General features: G+C 45.2%; 1 pseudogene; it reads left to right on the forward strand.

Moving 5' to 3' along the window:
• Positions 1 to 7598: 7598 nt before the first annotated feature.
• LOC124805416 lies at positions 7599 to 20929 on the forward strand (annotated as a pseudogene).
• The last annotated feature ends 2698 nt before the right edge of the window (positions 20930 to 23627 follow it).

Below are 23627 nucleotides of genomic sequence, written 5' to 3' on the forward strand. Positions count from 1 at the left end.
TATTGATGTGGCCTGTGAAACTTTCCAGTCGTTATCTAAACATAAAATATTCCTCGATTATGTACAGAACAATATTCACAGAGAATATTGCTCTGTGGCACGTAAAATTTTACCACAATACGCACTCTGAGAGTCCGTTCGTTCTTTATTGATGCGTGAGCGCGAGCATTTTTATTCTTAGTTTTCGACTCCGCGTCGGAGCGCACTAGGCGGTAACTTGCACCAGCTGGCGGGCCCTGCTCTGATGAGGTAATGACCACACTGTCTACTCGGATGTACTTCAGCCAGACTGCGACTTATTTGTCGGCAGTACCGGACATGATCGGACGGAGCAGTCTAGTCGCAATTCTCTGTTACCTTTTAAAAAATGTGTGTGAATTCCTAAGGGACCAAACTGCTTAGGTCATCGGTCCCTAGACTTACAAACTACTTAAACTAACTTATGCTAAGAACAACACACACACCCATGCCCGCGGGAGGGCTCGAGCCTCCGGCGGGAGGGGCCGCGCAGTCCGTGACATGGCGCCTCAAACCGCGCTGCCACTCCGCGCGGCTTGTTACCTTTAAACTGGACCTGCCGACCAGATCTAAACAGCAGTTGGTGAATATTGTTCGGACGTCACTGTTCGATGGTTGAAGCAGCTTACTGAGTAATCTACCATGATTCTGTTGCTGCTCACTTGTGCTAACAGCTTCCCCTTTTCCAGCCCCGAATTTAAATAAGTATGACTCTGAGCACTATGGGACTTAACTACTGTGGTCATCAGTCCCCTAGAACTTAGAACTACTTAAACCTAACTAACCTAAGGACATCACACACATCCATGCCCGAGGCAGGATTCGAACCTGCGACCGTAGCAGTCGCGCGGTTCTGGACTGCGCGCCTAGAACCGCTCGGCCACCGCGGCCGGCTAAATAAGTATGTTTTCTTTCTTTAGTACAGGTTTCAGGAAGAAAAGGCTGAGCTTGGCCATTACCTATGTAACATATGTAACTGCCATAGCCATTACCTATGACCTATGCCACAGGCAGAGACGAAAGTAGTGCTCCGGTACTCATAAAATGTCGAAATTGAAGCGAACACCGATGTCACCGTGTTAACAGCCATTTAGGAAACTAGCTTCGCAACACTGGTTTCAAGAGACTGTGGGGCGGCGGTTAGAAAATTTACTGTTGTATAAATGTTTGAATGTTGAAACACTTCACGGCCGATGCACCATATGTGGGGCGGCTGGTGAAATTCTTTATATAAATGTTCTTGAATGCAAAACCAGTTCCTATTATTTATGCTGTCTTTTGCCGTTCTCAACACTGGCTCTCTAACTACAATATTGGCAACCAGAAAGTGATTAGCAAAACGTGAAGCCTGTAATTAGAATTCCTAGTGCCCACTTCATCTGAGAAATACACTTATAGCTACAGCTTATAGCTCTGAGGAATTAGGAGATTGTCTGGGATTCATAATCAAAAACGATCGTGAAAAAAAAAAAAACGTTGTCTGTATTCTGAAAATCACAGATGAAAAAAAAGAATCCACACAACCTGACTAACAGAGCAGTTCAGAGTCTAATGCGCTGATGCAACTATAACTGTCCAAATTAAATGTTTAAATGAATGCTCGCCATAATTTGATGATAATGCTCATCAAACGCCACGCTAAATAATGGTAGAATGTCTGTCCCGCGACGGCACGTGAAAATACGACATACGCAAACTGAAGATCGATAATTAAAGTCATCCCAGAATTAACACTTCACTCGAAAATGATTTCATGGTTACGCATATCTCGAGTAACTTAATACGGCATCCGAGGCTGTTTATAGCAATGATACCGACGCGACGCGACTCCCGACACAGATGGCGTGCTATTCAGCGTCTGGAGAGAACTGGGGCCTTGCTTCCTCTCGTAGCGCTCTTATATATAAAGCCGCGGTGCGGACGGCTAAGGGAACGCCTGATCAAATCGGCTCTCCCGACTAGCTGCTGGACTAGTAATGCACCACTTTAAATTATTGAATAAATCATAGCTTCTTTTGCTGATGGCCGATGAAGCTCTCAATTTAAATGTGCATTCAGCACACAGGTAAGTAATCATAATATAAGTTTGACGTGGCTAAGTTAAATATTCTGGGCGAGAGAATTAATTTAATTACACTGTACGCAGTAGACGAGTTCTGAACTTGCCCTTTGGAGATACGCTATCGCTATAGTTTTATAGTTATTCAAATGAAACATCTCACATCTTTATGGTTATAGCGGATCTCCATTCTACTTAAATATAAACATCTTAGTCTTATTTATTAGCCTACTTAATCTATCTTGCTTCCTAATTTTTAAGACAAAAACCAGAAAATTACGAATTTTAACTAAAATCTTAATTTGTGAGATCCAAAGTACTGTTTCTATTAAATTATTATTGAAAAGGAATCTAAGTATAAATTTTTAAATCTCTAGCTCTTTTCTGTTGCGCCAATGATTTTTACAGAAAAACGTCCAAATTTCGAAAATGGTTAAAGTTATTGAACTGACATTCAACACATGTTAATTTAGTATTACTCCTGACATGCTAGAAACATTTTAGGTTATTTACTTGATTTTAAAAGTATTGCGCAACATTTATGACGTCAGAGCTAGGTACAGCGGACTGGCTGGCACACAATGGAAAGACTGATGTGAATTTACTACAGCGTGAGTAGGCTGCTTCCCTACAAGACTCAGTGTCTCCGTATAGACCAGACTTTATACACTGACGTGACAAGTCATGGAATACGTTCTAATATCGTATCGAATCTCCTGTTTACCAGCACAATTGCAGCAACACGGCGTGGTATGGACTCAAGTCGCTGGAAGTTGCCTGCAGAAATATTGATCCGTGCTATCTCTACAGCCGTCCATAATTGCGTCAGTGTTCGCGGTGCAGGATTTCTTACACGAACTGACCTCTCCATTATATCCCATTGGATGGGATTCATCATGTCGGTCGATTTGGGTGGCGATGTCATTGTCTCGAATTGTCCGAACTGTACTTCGAACAAATCGCGAACAAGTGTGGCCTGGTGACATAGTGCGGCGTCATCCACAAAAATTCGATCGTTGTTTGGGAAGACGAGGTCCACGAATGGCTGAAAATGGTCTCAGTTAGAGTAGAGGAGCCAGTGTATTCCACGTAAACGCAGCCCACAGACTTATGGAGCCACCGCCGACTTGCACAGTGCCTTGTAAGCAGTTCCATGGCTTCAGGGAGTCTGCGACACACCGCTATCAGCTCTTATCCGACCAGGCCACGGTTTTCCAGTGGTGGAGGGTCCAACCGAAACAGTCACGAGCCCAGGAGGGGCGCTGCAGGCGATGTCGTGCTGCTAACAAAGCCACTCTCGTCGGTCGTCTGCTGCCACAGCCCACTGATGCTAAATTTCGCCGCATTGTCCTAACGCAGGGCTTAACAACTGGCCGGTTTTGAGCGCGAGTACTCGCGTCTGCTCAGGCACGTGCTCGCGATCAGGTGCAAGGTCGCGCAGTAGGGAGGGAGGGGAGGGAGGGGAAATGCGCGCGCACGTTTGAATGTGATCTCGCGTTCTTAGCAGATTTAACTAGCCATCTGAATGCTTTGAACATTTTACTACAAGGTAAAGATCTGCTAATTACTCATTTCATAGATCGAATACGAGCTTTTAAAATGAAATTGACACTTTGGGTGAGTCAGCTGGAAACAGGAAACCTAGCTCATTTTCCTAAATTATCATCCATGCAAGATGTTCACAAAGCCTGTGAACGTTATTCACATAGTTTACTTGATCAGCGCTTTCAAGATCTGACAGCACTAGACAGTGATTTTGATCTGTTCTCTCCATATTCAGCGAATATTTACGAGATCCGTCCTGAGCTGCAGCAAGAAATTATTGACCTGCAGTGTGACAGAGAATACAGAGACAAATTTCAGAACAAGAAAAACATTTTGGAATTCTACAGACACTTCCCTCAGGATAGATTTCCTCGTTTGCAGAAACTGGCGGCTACAATAATATCAATGTTCGGTTCCACGTATGTTTGTGAACAACTGTTCTCTGCAATGAAATGTAACAAGACGTGCCTGAGAAACGCATTGTCTGATCGAAATTTAAACTGCACCCTGCGCCTAAAATGCACAAGAACAATTACTCCGAACATAGACGCAATTGTAAAGGGCCAAAAGGACAAGATAACCGAGAATCCCACACTTCAGTGACACCTTTTATTGTGTAACAGCTCACAAATTAATGCGAATGTAGAGGCATACACTAAGCTAATAAAATTATGTGGCATGTGTACATTCTCCTTTATTTGTTTCATTTGTCGCAGTAATAATTCGTGAGTGATATCCTTGCAGGTGGCCGCGGATTTACATTGACTGGCGGCAGCTCTTGTGTGCCCCACGTGACTTTCCCCACTCCCCACTCTGGTCCGGTAGTGGGGGTAGCGTGCTCGCGCTGCTCCGTGCTCGCGCCTTGTTGCTCACAGCTTGCTCCGCGAGCACGTATGTTGTGAAGCCCTGTCCTAACGGATACGTTTGTCGTATGTTGGAAATTGATTTCTGCGGTTGTTTCACACAGTGTTGCTTGTCTCCTAGCACTGACAGCTCTACGCAAAAAGTCGCTGCTCTCGGTTGTTAAGTGAAGGCCGTCGGCCATTTCGTTGTCTGCGGTGAGAGATAATGTTGTATTCTCGGCACGCTCTTGACATTGTGGATGTCGGAGTACCGAATTCCTTAAGGATTTCCGAAATGGAATGTCGCATGGGTCTGACTACCATGCAACGTTCAAAGTCTGTCAATTCCCGTCGCGCGGTCGTAATCACGTTGGAAACCACACGAATCACCTGAACACAAATGACAGCTCCGCCAGTGCACTGCCCTTTTGTACCTTGTGCATGCGGTAATATCGCCATCTGTATATGTGCATACCGCTCTCCTATGACTTTTGTCACGTCAGTGTACTTGAGGCAATGTGGCAGATACAAATGCTGTCAGCGCGGTGTTCTTTGGAAATGGCCTAGAATGAGGACGGTGGAACCAAATGTAGATTTTCACGGCCGGAAACAACATGTCCATTATGATTATCCGGGCTGTTATGCCGTGGTCGGTGGATGAATTCTGTGTCAATTCCCAACGTTTCGTCTCCGACTGCGGGAGACATCTTCAAGGGGGTCCGTAGCTCGATAGAAGGTCCAACACATCCACTGGCTCGCTACTGACTGCCGCTAACGTGTGTTGAGGCAGCCACACAGAAATCATAGTGACGTACAGCCTACTACAAAATCTAAGGTTTTCCTGCCGTTTGGTAAAAATGTAACGGAAAGAATAGGGAGGATCTTGACGAAGCGGAATATTACCGTAATACATCTACATCTACATCCATACTCCGCAAGCCACCTGACGGTGTGTGGCGGAGGGTACCTTGAGTACCTCTATCGGTTCTCCCGTCTATTCCAGTCTCGTATTGTTCGTAGAAAGAAGTATTGTCGATACGCCTCTGTGTGGGCTCTAATCTCTCTGATTTTATCCTCATGGTCTCTTCGCGAGATGTACGTAGGAGGGAGCAATATACTGCTTGACTCCTCGGTGAAGGTATGTTCTCGAAACTTCAACAAAAGCCCGTACGGAGCTACTGAGCGTCTTTCCTGCAAAGTCTTCCACTGGAGTGTATCTATCATCTCCGTAACGCTTTCGCGATTACTAAATGATCCTGTAACGAAGCGCGCTGCTCTCCGTTGGATCTTCTCCATCTCCTCCATTAACCCTATCTGGTACGGATCCCACACTGGTGAGCAGTATTCAAGTAGTGGGCGAACAAGTGTACTGTAACCTACTACCTTTGTTTTCGGATTGCATTTCCTTAGGATTCTTCCAATGAATCTCAGTCCGGCATCTGCTCTACCGACGATCAACTTTATATGATCATTCCATTTTAAATCACTCCTAATGCGTACTCCCAGATAATTTATGGAATTAACTGCTTCCAGTTGCTGACCTGCTATACTGTAGCTAAATGATAAGGGATCTTTCTTTCTACGTATTCGCAGCACATTACACTTGTCTACATTGAGATTCAATTGCCATTCCCTGCACCATGCACCAATTCGCTGCAGATCCTCCTCCATTTCAGTACAATTTTCCATTGTTACAACCTCTCGATATACCACAGCATCATCCGCAAAAAGCCTCAGTGAACTTCCGATGTCATCCACAAGGTCATTTATGTATATTGTGAATAGGAACGGTCCTACGACACTCCCCTGCGGCACACCTGAAATCACTTGTGGTGTCACCACCGGACACCACACTTGCTAGGTGGTAGCCTTTAAATAGGCCTCGGTCCGGTAGTATACTGTCAGTGATTGCAGACCGAGCGCCGCCACACGGCAGGTCTAGAGAGACGTCCTAGCACTCGCCCTAGTTGTACAGCCGACTTTGCTAGCGATGGTTCACTGACAAATTACGTTCTCATTTGCCGAGACGATAGTTAGCATAACCTTCAGCTACGTCATTTGCTACGATCTAGCAAGGCGCCATTATCATTTGCTATTTATCTTGTGATGCATGTACCGTCAGACCGATGTTCACCAATTATGGATTAAAGTTAAGTATTCCAGAAGCTACGTACTTTTTTTTACTAGACTCAACTCCTTTAACTGTTCCAGACCTCAAGCCAGCCTGCGTGAGCTTAAACGCGTGCCTTTCGGCTATCTCATAGTGGCTTGGCTGTCTTGCCAAGTCACAACATCACTCTTACTTCAGAAGACTTCTCTCCATTGAGAATGACATGCTGCGTTCTGTTATCGAGGAACTCTTCAATCCAATCACACAATTGGTCTGATAGTCCATATGCTCTTACTTTGTTCATTAAACGACTGTGGGGAACTGTATCGAACGCCTTGCGGAAGTCAAGAAACACGGCATCTACCTGGGAACCCGTGTCTATGGCCCTCTGAGTCTCGTGGACTAATATCGCGAGCTGGGTTTCACACAATCGTCGTTTTCGAAACCTATGCTGATTCCTACAGAGTAGATTTCTAGTCTCCAGAAAAGAATTTCAATCGAAAGGAGGACGGCGTGAAATTAAACGGTATATGGAAGCCGGTGTTAAAGAAGATGTGTACCACCAGTCTACTACTGGGTGATGGCAACGACGATCGACGGCGACGGACAGCGGCCAATTGCACTGACGTTTTGAAAACACGTGACGTCACTCCGCGGCGCGGGAGCGCGCCGACACGGAATTTAGCGGCAGTCAGCAGCGAGCCAGTGGGTGTGTTGGAGCTTCTATCGAGCTACGGACCCCCTCGAAGATGTCTCCCGCAGTCGGAGACGAAACGTTGGGAATTGACACAGAATTCATCAACCGACCACAGCATAACAGCCCGGATAATTATAATGGACACGACGGTGGAAGCGTCGGCAGGGCCTGCGCAGGCGGCGGCCAGATGAGGAACGGTCGGCGGTGGGTGGTGGACGGTCGCCGCTGCCGCTGACCTGGCGCCGCGCCGCTGTGGCTGGGCGGTCCATGTTTACTGATGTAGCGGCGCCGGCTGCGGCTGACATCTATATGGAAATGCACTGACGGATGGCGGCCGGGTCTCGGCTGCCCGCGCCGCGTGTCGTGGACGGCAGGGCGCGCCGCCTGCCAAAACAAGGCGACCTGTCCGCGCACCCCCCCAGCCGTGTGCCACCGCGAGCAACCTGCTGTGGCACTGCGGGCAGAAAAAAGGCCGACGGACTGTCCACTAAAGCAGCTCCGAAACTCGCCCTTGAGGCACGAAGCCATTCAAATAAGGAGGAGGGGTGAAGATTATGGCAGGAGTTATGGGAGATGGACGAAACCCCCAGAAGGACTTCTCAGTTCTTACCAAATGTAAGAGAGAGAATGGGAATGAAATATTTTGAGCCGACTCGGAGATGGTTTCACTTCCTCACTGGTCATGGCCCCTATCCGACATATCTATGTCGGTTTGGGAGAAGGGCGACGCCCACGTGTGAGTGTGGCGCATCGGAGGGTACTCCTGACTATGTGGTTTACGAGTGCCCCCTTTTCGATGATGTAGCAGCCGCACTACGACAACAACTGCCGAGTAACAATACTTACGACCTACTGGGACAAGAAGAGACTTTTCAAAATGGTTCAAATGGTTCAAATGGCTCTGAGCACTATTGGACTTAACTTCTGAAGTCATCAGTCCCGTAGAACTTAGAACTACTTAAACCTAACTAATCTAAGAACGTCACACACATGAATGCCCGAGACAGGATTCGAACCTGCGACCGTAGCGGTCGCGCGGGAGACTTTTCAAACACTGAATACATCAGCCAATAAGGTATCACGAAAAGTATTGACAATATTCCCGAGAGACTTTCGTGAGTAGTTGCTAATCACCAATTGCGTCCAGCACTCCGATCCCGTACCGCCTGTTCGTGGATAGGTCGACTGTTGTTGTTGTTGTTGTTGTTGTGGTCTTCAGTCCTGAGACTGGTTTGATGCAGCTGTCCATGCTACTCTATCCTGTGCAAGCTTCTTCATCTCCCAGTACCTACTGCAACCTACATCCTTCTGAATCTGCTTGGTGTATTCATCTCTTGGTCTCCCTCTACAATTTTTACCCTCCACGCTCTCCTCCAATACTAAATTGGTGATCCCTTGATGCCTCAGAACATGTCCTACTAACCGGTCCCTTCTTCTACTCAAGTTGTGCCACATACTTCTCTTCAATTGTATTCAGTACCTCCTCATTAGTTATGTGATCTACCCATCTAATCTTCAGCATTCTTCTGTAGCACCACATTTCGAAAGCTTCTATTCTCTTCTTGTCTAAACTATTTATCGTCCACGTTTCAATTCCATACATGGCTACACTCGATACAAATACTTTCAGAAACAACTTCCTGACACTTAAATCTATACTAGATGTTAACAAATTTTTCTTCTTCATAAACGATTTCCTTGCTATTGCCAGTCTACATTTTATACCCTCTCTACTTCGACCATCATCAGTTATTTTGCTCCCAAAATAGCAAAACTCCTTTACTACTTCAAGTGTCTCGTTTCCTAATCTTATACCCTCAGCATCACCCGACTTAATTCGACTACATTCCATTATCCTCGTTTTGCTTTAGTTGATGTTCATCTTATATCCTCCTTTCAAGATACTATCCATTCCGTTCAACTGCTCTTCCAAGTCCTTTTCTGTCTCTGACAGAATTACAATGTCATCGGCGAACCTCAAAGTTTTTATTTCATCTCCATGAATTTTAATACCCACTCCGAATTTTTCTTTTGTTTCCTTCACTGCTTGCTCAATATAACATTGGGGAGAGGCTACAACCCTGTCTCACTCCCTTCCCAACCACTGCTTCCCTTTCATGTCCCTCAACTCTTATGACTGCCATTTGGTTTCTGTACAAATTGTAAATAGCCTTTCGCTCCCCATATTTTACCCCTGCCACCTTCAGAATTTGAAAGAGAGTATTCCAGTCAACATTGTCAAAAGCTTTCTCTAAGTCTACAAATGCTAGGAACGTAGGTTTGCCTTTCCTTAATCTAGTTTCTAAGATACGTCGTAGGGTCAGTATTGCCTCACGTGTTCCAATATTTATTCGGAATCCAAACTGATCTTCCCCGAGGTAAACAGTTGGAATCCGCCACGAGCGGGACTAGGGGGTCTGGGGTGATCTATTTCATGGATTTGACACATGCACCGGATATGACGTAGATTAGTTAGTAGTTTAGTAGAGTAAAATAGATTATTAGACTAGGAACCTGCAGCGACAATGAATTCCTTGCCTGCCTTGTGTCAGAGGCACGCTCATCGGGTTTAGCTCGATGAGCAAGGCGCTCAAGTAGGTTTATACTAACACTGGCACACATGTAAAGCTGCAGGCAGTTAACACTAATCACCAGTAGTCATTAGAAAGTAATGCTAACATCAGAAATAGTCTGCCCATTAACACAAGTAATAGTGTCTGTAGTCATGCAAATTAATATGAAGTAGCTGCAATTGTAAATAACATTGTAGAATATTAGGACACACTAATCACTAAGGTGGTGGGTTATTCTTGTTTAATTATTATGATTGGAAATAAATAATATATATATATATATTTTAAAAAAGCCATTCAAATGTACGAGTAAATAGAGTAAGCACGATTAATGTGAAACGTCTGTGACTGGACGCCCGTCCTGGGGGGGGGCTAATGTCTGTGTTTTGTAACTGAAAAGAACTAACATCTGCCTGATTTATTGCGCGTGTCGTCTTTAAGTGCTCCAGCGCAGTTCTTAATCTTCGTGCATTCTAACACGAACAGTGGCGACACACTGCCCTGAAAGTTATCGTCGTCGAAGAGTTGGAACGACACTAGCACCCCTAGCGGCGAGAAAGCCAATCGTAAGATTAATATTTCTTTTTTTAAATATTATTCTACTTGATTTAAGAAATATTTGTTATAGTTTTGTTTCCAAGGATCGGTGAATTACCGACAGACATGAATCATCACGGAGTAAGTGTAATAGCTGGAATATAAGTGACAGTTTGTCTCAGAAGGTTTGCTACTTGCTGTGTCGTCCGAACGAGACACAGCCAGGGCGAATGCACCACAGGTGCTGTAAGAGGTCCATGACTAAGGAATTTGTTGCTAGCGCACTCGAGCACATGTAATTTCGATGGATTGCTCACGCGCTGCCTGCGATATGTAAGCCATAAGAGAATCTCAGACCAGAGAGCAGTGTTGGCTGCAGTAGGAACTGTGTAGCAATAGGAGTAAGGAGTGGCGAGCAGTCTGGTGTATCGAGTTGCCTGGGCCGGTCGTGAGGAGCGATGGCGGTGCCTGAGCGATGTAGTATAAGGCAAAAGTAATCTTGCGCATATGTACTATTGTTATATCAAGTCCCATGTAAATGCTTTTTAAAAAAATAATAATCTTTCTTATAAAAAGTAACTTTTGACAATCATTCATCTCAATTTAAAGTATTTTCTAATTTCTCTAATCCATGGTCATCCCGATTATTGTAAAGAAAAATCAGTTGTTTCTTTTATACATGACAAATCTATCGGCCAGCATTGCACTGGGCTGTGCCCGAAAATTTTCTTATAGGAGCAGACATATATCCGTTATGCAGCGACCTTATTGAGGTAAGAATTTTTCATTTTCTTCAGAATGAATTTTCAGGGCCAAGACGCAGCATTGTTGACGTCCAAATTTACCAGTTTAGATTCACACCCAGTCAATTATTGAAAGGTTATAATAGAGCCACAATTTTATTGAGAGATTCGTCGCATTTTTATTATTGGTAGGTTACAGAATTTCTGTTGGTAGGTTATACTGAATGTCAATGAATGCAATAATTATTTATACGCCGGCCGCGGTGGTCTAGCGGTTCTAGGCGCTCAGTCCGGAGCCGCGCGACTGCTACGGTCGCAGGTTCGAATCCTGCCTCGGGCATGGATGTGTGTGATGCCCTTAGGTTAGTTAGGTTTAAGTAGTTCTAAGTTCTAGGGGACTGATGACCATAGATGGTAAGTCCCATAGTGCTCAGAGCCATTTGAATTATTAATTTTTTGTTTTTCTATTGTTGGGAGGTTACAGGGCAAAGATGCGAGCTACTGCTAGTGCCATAGAAACTCGCCACTTATGTGAGTTCCACCAGCGCCACGAGCGGCGCTGAGAATGAAGATATAGACTTCGCCTCGGCCAATTGCCGGCCGAGTGCAATCCGCCATTGACCGGACGACAACCAACAGAAGCCTTCTCGGAAAACAGAAGAGCAGCTCTCGCCACATCCTTATAGATCATCGTCCAGGGCTGACTTAGACAGGCAACATCGCTTAGTGAGCTCTCAGAAGTGAACAGACAGTTGCTGTAAATTGAATTTGCTGTGTACTGTGAAGGTTACCTACGATTATTTGCGCTTAACCATTGAGGGCCTCCTTTGTCTATTTTACATGCAGTGTTCCAGACTTCATTATTCAAATAGTCACAAAGATAGGTAAACCTTTTGAACTCATTTGTGTGATTTTTTTTTTTACTGATTTGTTGGAGTGTTGTAGAACTTTCGTTCTCCTATTATCTGACCCTGGGGCATAGGTGCGTAATAGTGGCTGGGGGAAATTGTCTTAGCGGTGTACTGCGCCAGAAGCCGTTTCACGAGCTCATGAACTCGGCCTGCCGTAGAAACAGTGGCACGACCTCCACAGCAGTAGCGAAAAGTCTAGTACCTACCACCGTGGAAGTCGAACACGCGCCAGAACAAATGGACGTGGTCAGCCCATAGAGGGCTCCGCCTCCGCGGAGGCTATTCCGCGCAGCGAGGGCGCCACCGCTACGCCACGTGCAGACAGACAGCGGCCAGTAGCCGCTCCCTCCGGTTTCGTATATAGGGACCCGCTCTGCCCTAGTCCTGCTACCACTCCCGCATGATGAGCTTCGCCCTGACATCTACCCTTCCTACCAACTCTAACCCCCTCTTCCTGCCTCCTCCTCAGGGCTCCCTCTCCTGCCCCTCCCTCCTTCTGAGCGGATTTCCCCTCCTACTCCCCCTCCATCTCTTGTGCCTTCTTTCAGTGTCTCTGCGCTCCCTCCTGCCCTGTCTTCCCTTTTCCTCTCCCGCCCCATGTGTCTCCTGCCTCTTCGTGAACCCACGGTTGCCCCTCCTCTCTTCATCCCGCCGCTTCCCCAGCTGCCCCATGCTCTCCCCTTCTTTTCCATCCTCTCTGACCTTTCCCTCGGCAGGTCCCACCTGGTAGTTTTATTCTTCGTCGTGTGTGCTCCAAGTGGGTTTTAAGCGTGTTGTTTCGGAGTGTTTTTAATACTGTGGCCAACTTTTAACCTTTGCATGCGCATCCAGTGTCTTCTGTGTTTTAAGAATCGCCAACTGTGTTTTTTAACTTTCTGGTGACTTTCTTAACTGTCCCCAATGAACGCCTACATGTCAGTGTATTTTTACCTCCATTTTCTCCCCTTACTCTGTTTTATGTTCTCTTTTTTACCTCCTTATGTATGTATTATTTTATTCTTGTTTTAGTTGTCATGTCACTCGGCTGAAGAGCGGCGGATTGTGCTGCTGACAGCACTCCCCTGCACATATGGGGCAGGGGAATGAAATCACAATAAAGATAAAAAAAACCTAGTCTTGTCAGTCTGGTACTCGCTCTGGATTTCGTTTCTATCTCGGCGGTACTGAGTTCTGGTCGTTGCTGGTTGTTGACGTTTGCCTGGCTCTTGTTCTGACTGGATTTACTGTTGGTGTTTGGTGTTGTGGTTTACACAAGCCTCCATTGTTTATCTGTTCCTAGTTGTGTCGGTCGTGGTCGGTTGTCATCAGTTGTCGTTGGCCTGTCGTCCGACTCGTCCTGTGTTTACCCGGTGGTGCGTGCTCCACCGCCGGCGGCTGCACCGCCTGGCGGCTCCGATCCGCAGCCCAAGGCGTTCCCGCAGTTGGTTTTGGTTACTACAAAAAGGGCTTTACAAAATTGGCGACCAGGGTTTACAAAAGTACTCTCATACAGGGCGTAGGGAAACTTCCATTACAGACTTCTACAACTTGTAGAGGGGAGTGAGTACACTGTTTCCGTGCTGCAGATGCTCGAAAACATGTTTGCTATGTAGTAAGCAACAGGGTAATCACGGTGGGGGGAGGTTACGACGGATCGACTGATGTCATTAGACGTTTGTCTTACCTCTGACCTGGTTCGAGCCTCATTCACCTGTTTGTCAGTGTTGTTGTGGATTGGCAAGACAGCCAACCCACTATGAGAGGAAGCAGAAAGGCACACGTTTTAGCTCACGCAGGCTGGCGTGAGGTCTGGAACAGGTACGGCCTGCAAGATCACTTGATCTCAATTCAAGTGACTTTCGGCTCTGGGGATATAAAAAAGAACACGTTTGCCAGGAACATCTTCGGTCTCCACCTGATCTGAGGGTCAGTATACAGGAACACGTTGCTCAGATTCCACTGGAGCTACTGCGAGCAACTGTTGATCACGTCGTTTTACGGGTACAACATTACGTCGAAGTCTCTGGTGCTGATGCTGAACGAAGTGTGTAAGCGGTGGTTAATAATAAAAACAATAGTATGCCTTTCTCACATGTTTGACCTTTTCTATCCATGTCCCGTTCCTAATTCACTACTCATGGAAACATTTCTGTACGTCTTATTTGCATTCACAGCACCCAGATTTGCCGCTAGTGGCCAAAACTGGAACCAACTTTTTCCGGCTGAAATCGGTTCGGCATTAACGGATTAGCACATCTACCAAGTTTCGCTGCCATACGATAATTACAGCCCACACAGGACGTCTGGAAGTAGCTGCACTTTAATTATAATCACCCGGTATTTATAAAACAGTGAGATGCAGTATGAAGGTGGCACAATGGATAAAAAGCACCGAGTCTCATCGGTGCAATTTTGTTTCCGTTATTAGTCCTACATAATATATGCATGATGCTTTTATAAATTCTTTGCTGCGTTGCGTTGTTTAAGTCAATAACTTACGAAACAGGCTAATTGCTCGTGCTGTTCGTCGATGAGGTAAAATGGGCGATTTCTCTGTTAAGCAACACGCCACGGTCACAATTTGTGACTGAAAGCATGCAGTTTCGTGATTACTTCATTTAATGTGTGCGTCCGTACGGCAAAATATTAGGTTGCTGCATATGTTCGTAGCGTTTTTGTTTTGCATATTGGTATTCTACTTTCTTTGAGTTTAATTGTGGATTGTCATATTTTATTTGTAGTTAACTGGTGCCAATTGAGTCTAGGTATTGTTATTTTGTGGTATTGAGGTAGTGAGTGGAGGTGAGAACTCTAGAAAATTACCAAGTACAGAAATCGGAACATTTCCGACACGTTCTTCTGTTTTTCAATAGAGGGGTGACAGCAGCGGAGGCAGCCAGAAATATTTGCGCCGTGTAGGGGGATACTGGCATCGGACAGAGCACGACAAGACTTTGGTTTTCTCGTTTTAAGGAAGATCGTTTTCACATTAGTGGCTCTCCACGTTTGGGAACCTTCGAGGTTTGATGAAGATAGTTTTAATGCAATAATCCACGTCATTGTATTCGAGAACTAGCAAATGTGAGGAACTGTGATTGTTTCACCATTGTGCGACTTTTGCTTGCAATGAGCGAGGTTCAAAAATGGGGTGTACGGGTACGATATGCTCTATCTCAAATATCAGCGGTTAGCCATAAATGCATATCTGCTTGCTCGTCGTCAAGTGACTCGTGAACAACAACGACCATTACTATCCTGTATCATTACTGGCGTCCGCCCCCGGTAGCTGAGTGCTCAGCGCGACAGAATGTCAATCCTAAGGCCCCGGGTTCGATTACTGGCTGGGTTGGAGATTTTCTCCGCTCAGGAACTGGGTGGTGTGTTGCCCTAATCATCATCATTTCATCCCCATCGACGCGCAAGTCGCCGCAGTGGCGTCATATCGAAAGACTGGCACCCGGCGAACGGTCTACACGACCGGCGGCCCTAGTCACACTACATTTATTTATCATTACTGGTGACAAAAATGGTGTTTTTATACTAACATAAGGAAAAGAAAGGAATGGTCGAGTCCAAACAAAGCAGCAATTGTTATGTTTTTTTTTATTCCAGTCTTTGATGACAATATACACTACAGCCCATTAAAATTGCTACACCAAGAAGAAATGCAGATGATAAACGGGTATTCATTGGCCAAATATATTATACTACAACTGACGTGTGATTACATTTTCACGCAGTTTGGGTGCATAGATCCTGAGAAATCAGAACCCAGAATTACCACCTCTGGCCGTAATAACGGCCTTGTTACGCCTGGGCGTTGAGTCAAACAGAGCTTGGATGGTGTGTACAGGTACAGCTGCCCATGCAGCTTCAACACGATACCACAGTTTATCAAGAGTAGTGACTGGCGTATTGTGACGAGCCAGTTGCTCGGCCACCATTGACCAGACGTATTCAGTTGGTGAGAGATCTGGAGAATGTGCTGGCCAGGGCAGCAGTCGAACATTTTCTGTATCCAGAAAGGCCCGTACAGGACCCAAAAATGCGGTCGTGCATTAGCCTGCTGAAATGTAGAGTTTCGCAGGGATCGAATGAAGGGTAGAGCCACGGGTAGTAACACATATCAAATGTAACGTCCACTGTTCAAAGTGCCGTCAGTGCGAACAAGAGGTGACCGAGACGTTTAACCAATGGCACCCCATACCATCACGCCGGCTGATACGCCAGTATATCGATGACGAATACACGGTTCCAATGTGCGTTCACCGCGATGTCGTCAAACACGGATGCGACCATTATGATGCTGTAAACAGTACTGGAGTCATCCGAAAAAATGACGTTTTGCCTTTAGTGCACCCAGATTCGTGGTTGAGTACACGGTAGCAGGCGCTCCTGTCTGTGATGCAGCGTCAAGGGTAACCGCTGCGTCTCCAAGCTGATAGTCCATGCTGCTGCAAACGTCTTCGAACTGTTCGTGCAGATGGTTATTGTCTTGCAAAAGTCCCCATCTGTTGACTTAGGGATCGAGACGTGGCTGCATGATCCGTTACAGCGATGCGGATAAGATTCCTGTCATCTCGACTGCTAGTGATACGAGGTCGTTGGGATCCAGCACGGCGTTCCGTATTACCCTCCTGAACCCACCGATTCTATATTCTGCTAACAGTCATTGGATCTCGACCAACGCGAGCAGCAATGTCGCGATACGATAAGCTGCAATCGCTATAGGCTACAATCCGACCTTTATGAAAGTCGGAAACGTGATGGTATGTATTTCGCCTCCTTACACGAGGCATCACAACAACGTTTCACCAGGCAACGCCGGTCAACTACTGTTTGTGTATGAGAAATCTGTTGGAAACTTTCCTCATGTCAGCACGTTGTAGGTGTCGCCACAGGTGCCAACCTTGTGTGAATGCTCATTTGCATATCACAGCATCTTCTTCCTGTCGGTAAAATTTCGCATCTGTAGCACGTCATCTTCGTGGTGTAGCAATTTTAATGGTCGGTAGTGTAAATTCCTTTGACGATGACCGGTTTCACTCAGTAATGAGCATCTTCAGATTTTGATACACTCTCAAAGATGTCGCCTCAGTGCAACTAATAATGACACATCAATATTTCATCTAGTGAAAGCGGCAACGCCCCATGTGGAGCCGGGGACATCCACGAAACATAATGTTACGCGTCTGGCAGACCAGCGACGGTGTGGTGCACTGCAAACTGCTTCTCCTAGGTGCAACCATCGCTGCTGACATCCATTGTCAACAACTGAGGCGTCATGCAGACACAGTTCAAGAATAGTGACCAGAGAATAGTGAAGTGATGCCGCTCCATTCGCTAGACTGACAAAATACACTGTACAGGTGTTCGGTTGGGAAACTGGGAAGTCATTCCGCACCCATCTTATTCACCTCATATTGCGCTCTAAGATTTTTCACTTTTTCCGCTCTGTATCGAACAACCTTGAACGAGTTTTCTTTACGGATAAAAACACGCTCCGAACATGTTTCGATGATTCTCCGCCTCAAAACCACGTGATTTCTACAGTCGCGAAATCGAAAAGTTACCCCAATACTGCAGACTTGTAAATGGTGAAGGAGAATATATTACTGATGCCCAAATTCTTTATTACGTGTATGTGTTGGGTTTGTTAGGAAAAGTGATACGAATTTATGCACGAAACCACTATAGTGTCGAGACGAGGTAGCGTAAAAACTGTGAAATTCAGTACAAATCCTAGACGCAATACGGCGGCTGAAATTCACGGAGTATTCTCAGCTCTCCCGACAATGCCAGTGTAGCTTTTCTTATGTAAGAGCTACGGTGAGCAGCTCCAGAGAGATAGAGATTGTCATCTACATGAGAGGTCTAGACTCGCAGAAAGCGAGGTCTAGACTCGCAGAAAGCGATTAACATTTTGCGCCACTCTCGGACAGCGCCGACGAGCTGGCGTTCGGTGCTGTTTACACGATACGTATTACTCGCAAAAGCCCTGTGAGCGTGAAAAACTATCACTTGTATACCCAGCTTGAAAACAGCCGAATTTCCTTACTCCGTAGCCTGAACTGCATGAGCGTTTTACTGTCACGTCTGTGTGATTTTCTGTTTAGCTACAGTTGTGGTGGATTATTTGATACGATGAATAATGTAGGTATTGGACTCCATACAAGCATCCTCCGTCCCACATTCAGAGATTTGACTGAAAGTACACGGCTATTACAAATGATTGAAGCGATTTCATAAATTCACTGTAGCTCCATTCATTGACATATGGTCACGACACACTACAGATACGTAGAAAAACTCATAAAGTTTTGTTCGGCTGAAGCCGCACTTCAGGTTTCTGCCGCCAGAGCGCTCGAGAGCGCAGTGAGACAAAATGACGACAGGTGCCGAGAAAGCGTATGTCGTGCTTGAAATGCACTCACATCAGTCAGTCATAACAGTGCAACGACACTTCAGGACGAAGTTCAACAAAGATCCACCAACTGCTAACTCCATTCGGCGATGGTATGCGCATTTAAAGCTTCTAGATGCCTCTGTAAGGGGAAATCAACGGGTCGGCCTGCAGTGAGCGAAGAAACGGTTGAACGCGTGCGGGCAAGTTTCACGCGTAGCCCGCGGAAGTCGACGAATAAAGCAAGCAGGGAGCTAAACGTACCACAGCCGACTGTTTGGAAAATCTTACGGAAAAGGCTAAAGCAGAAGCCTTACCGTTTACAATTGCTACAAGCCCTGACACCCGATGACAAAGTCAAACGCTTTGAATTTTCGGCGCGGTTGCAACAGCTCACGGAAGAGGAAGCGTTCAGTGCGAAACTTGTTTTCAGTGATGAAGCAACATTTTTTCTTAATGGTGAAGTGAACAGACACAATGTGCGGATCTGGGCGGTAGAGAATCCTCACGCATTCGTGCAGCAAATTCGCAATTCACCAAAAGTTAACGTGTTTCGTGCAATCTCACGGTTTAAAGTTTACGGCCCCTTTTTCTTCTGCGAAAAAAACGTTACAGGATACGTGTATCTGGACATGCTGGAAAATTGGCTCATGCCACAACTGGAGACCGACAGCGCCGACTTCATCTTTCAGCAGGATGGTGCTCCACCGCACTTCCATCATGATGTTCGGCATTTCTTAAACAGGAGACTGGAAAACCGATGGATCGGTCGTGGTGGAGATCATGATCAGCAATTCATGTCATGGCCTCCACGCTCTCCCGACTTAACCCCATGCGATTTCTTTCTGTGGGGTTATGTGAAAGATTCAGTGTTTAAACCTCCTCTACCAAGAAACGTGCCAGAACTGCGAGCTCGCATCAACGATGCTTTCGAACTCATTGATGGGGACATGCTGCGCCGAGTGTGGGAGGAACTTGATTATCGGCTTGATGTCTGCCGAATCACTAAAGGGGCACATATCGAACATTTGTGAATGCCTAAAAAAACTTTTTGAGTTTTTGTATGTGTGTGCAAAGCATTGTGAAAATATCTCAAATAATAACGTTATTGTAGATCTGTGAAATCGCTTCAGTCATTTGTAATAACCCTGTGTAACGAAGAAAAATTCACGTTCTTTAGTAGATATACGACATCTTTCTTCAGAAGGTGTGCTGTTTACTAACAACTTTTTATTTGCAAAGGAAAAAGTCATTCATCAGTAAATATCTGTACGTTACTAATGAATCTTAAGTAAACTGCCCTATAATGTACCGTTTCATATCTCCAAAGTCTTTGGTAAACTAAATAAAGACAAATGTTATTTACTTATTCCCGTTATTTATTGCACTACATACACTCGGTTTTGTGAAAATCACGTTAGCTGTTATTATTCGTATTCATCGGGTGTCGTATCCACCAGTGTAGCTTACTGCCCATTGGCACGCTGCTGTGCAGAGTATAGCGAATGTGAGGAAGAGTGTCATGACTATAGGTGATCTTACGTCGCTAAATAATTCCTAGTCAGATGTCACTACGAGTCAAACTTTACTATCGAGTTCTTTCTGCATGGTTCAGAGATCATTGATTTAAAGTGTACATTTTACTTTGTGCTAGCCCGCAGGTCGTGGTCTACTGGTCGTGAAGAGTAGCAAATATGGATGTGATATAGTGATATTTTATAGCTACCAAAAATATACACCCTCTGCAAGTGAGGTTGGACAATGCACATGAAGCTGTGTGTAGTTAAGTCTTAAAAGAAAATTCAGGAAATTCTGGGAGTGAAGACTCAAAGGATTCCATGACTATGGAGAACCAGTGATGATGACACTGTAGAGGTGTGGCAAGTATTGTAGTTGACGTCAGCTCCTGTGGTAAAACCTGTGTATTTAGTGCTCTCGACTGCAACTTGAAACTATGATATTTTTACACGGACGAGAAGATGGGGAATGTTGAAGTGTGTCTGCAGACATATGGACTGTGGTTTTATCACTTGATGAAAAATTTATTATTTCTGAAAGTCATTCAGGCAAAGTTAATATGTATGGTGTTGAATAATCTTGGAAGCAGGAACAAGTTCTGGATTCCAGAGGATAATTTACGTTTAAAATAGCGTACAGCCAGGTGGCAAATACATAGCAAGTGCTGCTGCATCATTAACTTGTTTGGCGTTAGTTCCGGAAAATTTGTAGATACGTTTGCATATCATGCTATGCCTATCCGCTTCCGGTGCTTCTCTCCAGACTTGCAGGATCGGACGATGATGAGATGAAGCTGTATGAAGTACAGCATGCTAATATTGTCGGGACAATCTCGGGACATTCTGCGTGCCCGCCCAGCGTTAAATATTCGGCAAACAAGCAACATTTTACTTCAGGATTTTCTGGTCGCACAGTACGCATATAGGATCTCAACAGCAGATAGTGTGTTCAAAAGCCCATTGAATACACAAATTAGGTGTGGGGTATGAAGTAGACCTCTGAGTACAACAACGTGTCTGGAGGTCGTTGCATCAATGTGTTCACATCTGGTAAGTGACGGCGGCCAGGACGCCTGCTGGCGTTCAGGCCAAGTCTCCGCCTGCATTTTATTACATTTTTACTGCTACTTTTGAAAATCAGTAGATGAAGATCCAAGTTACTCTAATATAGCGATTAGTGTAGACTTTGCGTCACGTGACAGATGGTCTTAGAGCATGAGAACTGTGCAACGAGTGGAGACAGTGTTGCGTTGGAGCAAATAGAGACAGCAGGGATTCACCTATGAGGCTTGGAACGAGGCAGCATAGCTTCCATCATTTATACGAGGCTTATCCAGAAAGTAACAGACATATCGAAATAAAAAATTAACAATATAGAAAAAAATAAATTTTATTACATAAATTGTAAAGGTATATTCTTAAACTATCGTCTACATTTTTCGCCATTCAAATAGAGGCACTTCTTATTCTGTGGCACAAGTTTTTCACTACCTCGTCTGAAGAAATCTGCCACCGGTGATTGCAACCTCTGGTTTATACCAGCATGCAATTCGGCGTCAATATCAAAGCGTTGTGTAGTGAGACGTGTCTTCATTGCTGGGTAGAGGTGAAAGTCGCTCGTTTCTAAATCCGGGCTGTATGGTGGAGATCAAACATCTTGAAACGGTACAGTAGTTTCCGCTCTATAAACAGCATGTTTCGGTGCTCGCTCGCACCGGGAAATAGAAACAGAGGCGGCTCCGCAGCCAATTTTATTACACGACGCGGCCGGCCGCAGGTGCAACATAACCCATGTGAACGGATGGAAAGAAATGTCAGGCTTCATAATACGTATTTATGTGTCGTGTATTATGCATTTCTTGTACGTGAATGTGAATCTGCAGATGAACTTTCCTAATCCTCCTCACACCTTTCCGTAAAGCGTGGCCAAATCTTTGTTGGGAAGTAGTTCTGTAGTATAGTAGTGCCAACCTTACTCTTGGGTAGAGGATCAGAGAGACAGCACAGGCAGGTAAAAGTCACAGACTTTCCAGTGTCACAAGATTTGGGGGTGGAGTGGTTGGTCACGGCCAAGTGGTTCGACTACCCCCCTCCACCGGGGCCGAGGAAGACCTCCGGGTGCCCGCTACGTTCAGGGAGTGTTACAGAAGACGGGTAAATGAGCAGACGTCCCCTCAGTGCGTCTGTCTCAATGTTCCAGCATGGAAGATAGGTATTTGAATATTTGTACTAATTCTTTAATTTACAGCTTCGGATTGTGTAAGGAAATTAAGGTTCTCGTTTAATTTCGGAAATTTGACCCCCTGTGTTAATGTATCTGGTCCCCAGTTTGCCTGTTATCCTCCTCACGTAGTGGATGTCCTATGTAAAACATTGGGAGGCTTTGGTGGTATACATTTGGTCAACGCAATTCCGTCTTGCCCGTAGAAAAGTGCGTGCAGATTGGTATTAAATATACCCAAGCTATAAGTTGTAAAACTGTAATATCTGTAAACTGGAACAATTGCTGATCGCTGTAAAATCGAATGATAATATTTAAAATAAATACGTAATCAATTGTCATCAGTCTTTAACATACCTTAAAAATCACAAAGAAGTCAAGTTAAAGGAATTCATTTAAAATAAAAGCTAGAGAATGCAGGGAGCCACACATCAGCGTGTGAGCCCTCCAGCCCCTTGCCTAGTACCGTACAGAAAGGGCACGCTCTCTAGGTAGCGCTCTCAAGCTCCCCTCCCCAGTTATCCGTTGCACAATTTTCATTCAGGGCTTGACGACATCAACTTTCATCTGGCGTCCCTAGGCAAGGAGGTTGGACGGTAAACTTTCAATCTCCAATCCAAAATCCCATAGGAACTGCTGGGTACGACTGGCCGCGTGTGAACGCACGTTCTCGTAAAACAACAAAACTCTTGTGCTAAGTTTCCCTAACCGCTTGTTTTGTATTGCCCGCGTGAACTTTCTCAGTGTTTGGCAACACCTCTCTGTTAATTGTTGAGCCATGTTCAAGAAAGTCAACGGGAATCACTCCCTTAGAGTCGCAAAACTCTTTCTTGCTGAGAGCATTCGTAAACGCTTCCTTCCTTTCTTTCTTGGGATAATTTGTGTGTCACCATTTCATCGACCGCCTTTTTGTTTCGCAATTGACATGCTTCACTCAGGTCTCGTCCCCAGTTACGATAATACCGATAACTTTGTTACCATTTCTCTCGTAATATTCGACGAAGATCAGTGCTGCAGCGAGTCTCTATTGTTTTGTCGTCTTCCGTTAGGATTTTGGGAATCCACCTAGCACAAAATTTGTGGCAGCCTAGCTTCTATACCACAATTTCAGGCAACAAACTCTGTTAAATTTGGGGAAAATGTTACGAAAGTTCTGTAACAGTGAAACGACGATATGCACGAATTTGGTCGTTAATTTTCATCATCAGTCAGTCACAAGGCTAGGCCTCCCGCCTCGGTCATTATAGTGAAAAGTGGTAAGACAATTTCTGAAATCAGTGCAACATTGCCATATTCGCTCATTATTTCTATTCTCTGCACATCAAAGGTCGCGATAAATTTCAACTGCAGTTTTTTGCTTTTCTATCCCGCCTGGAAGGCGGCACGTGGGTCCGCTCCTGTGATCTGCAAAATATGCCGAATGAAGGAAGCGAGTAGGAGTAGGAACAGGAGAGGTAAAGCAGTTTGGTACT

Source organism: Schistocerca piceifrons, chromosome 7 (genome assembly GCF_021461385.2).
Source record: "Schistocerca piceifrons isolate TAMUIC-IGC-003096 chromosome 7, iqSchPice1.1, whole genome shotgun sequence".
Lineage (NCBI taxonomy): Eukaryota > Metazoa > Arthropoda > Insecta > Orthoptera > Acrididae > Schistocerca > Schistocerca piceifrons.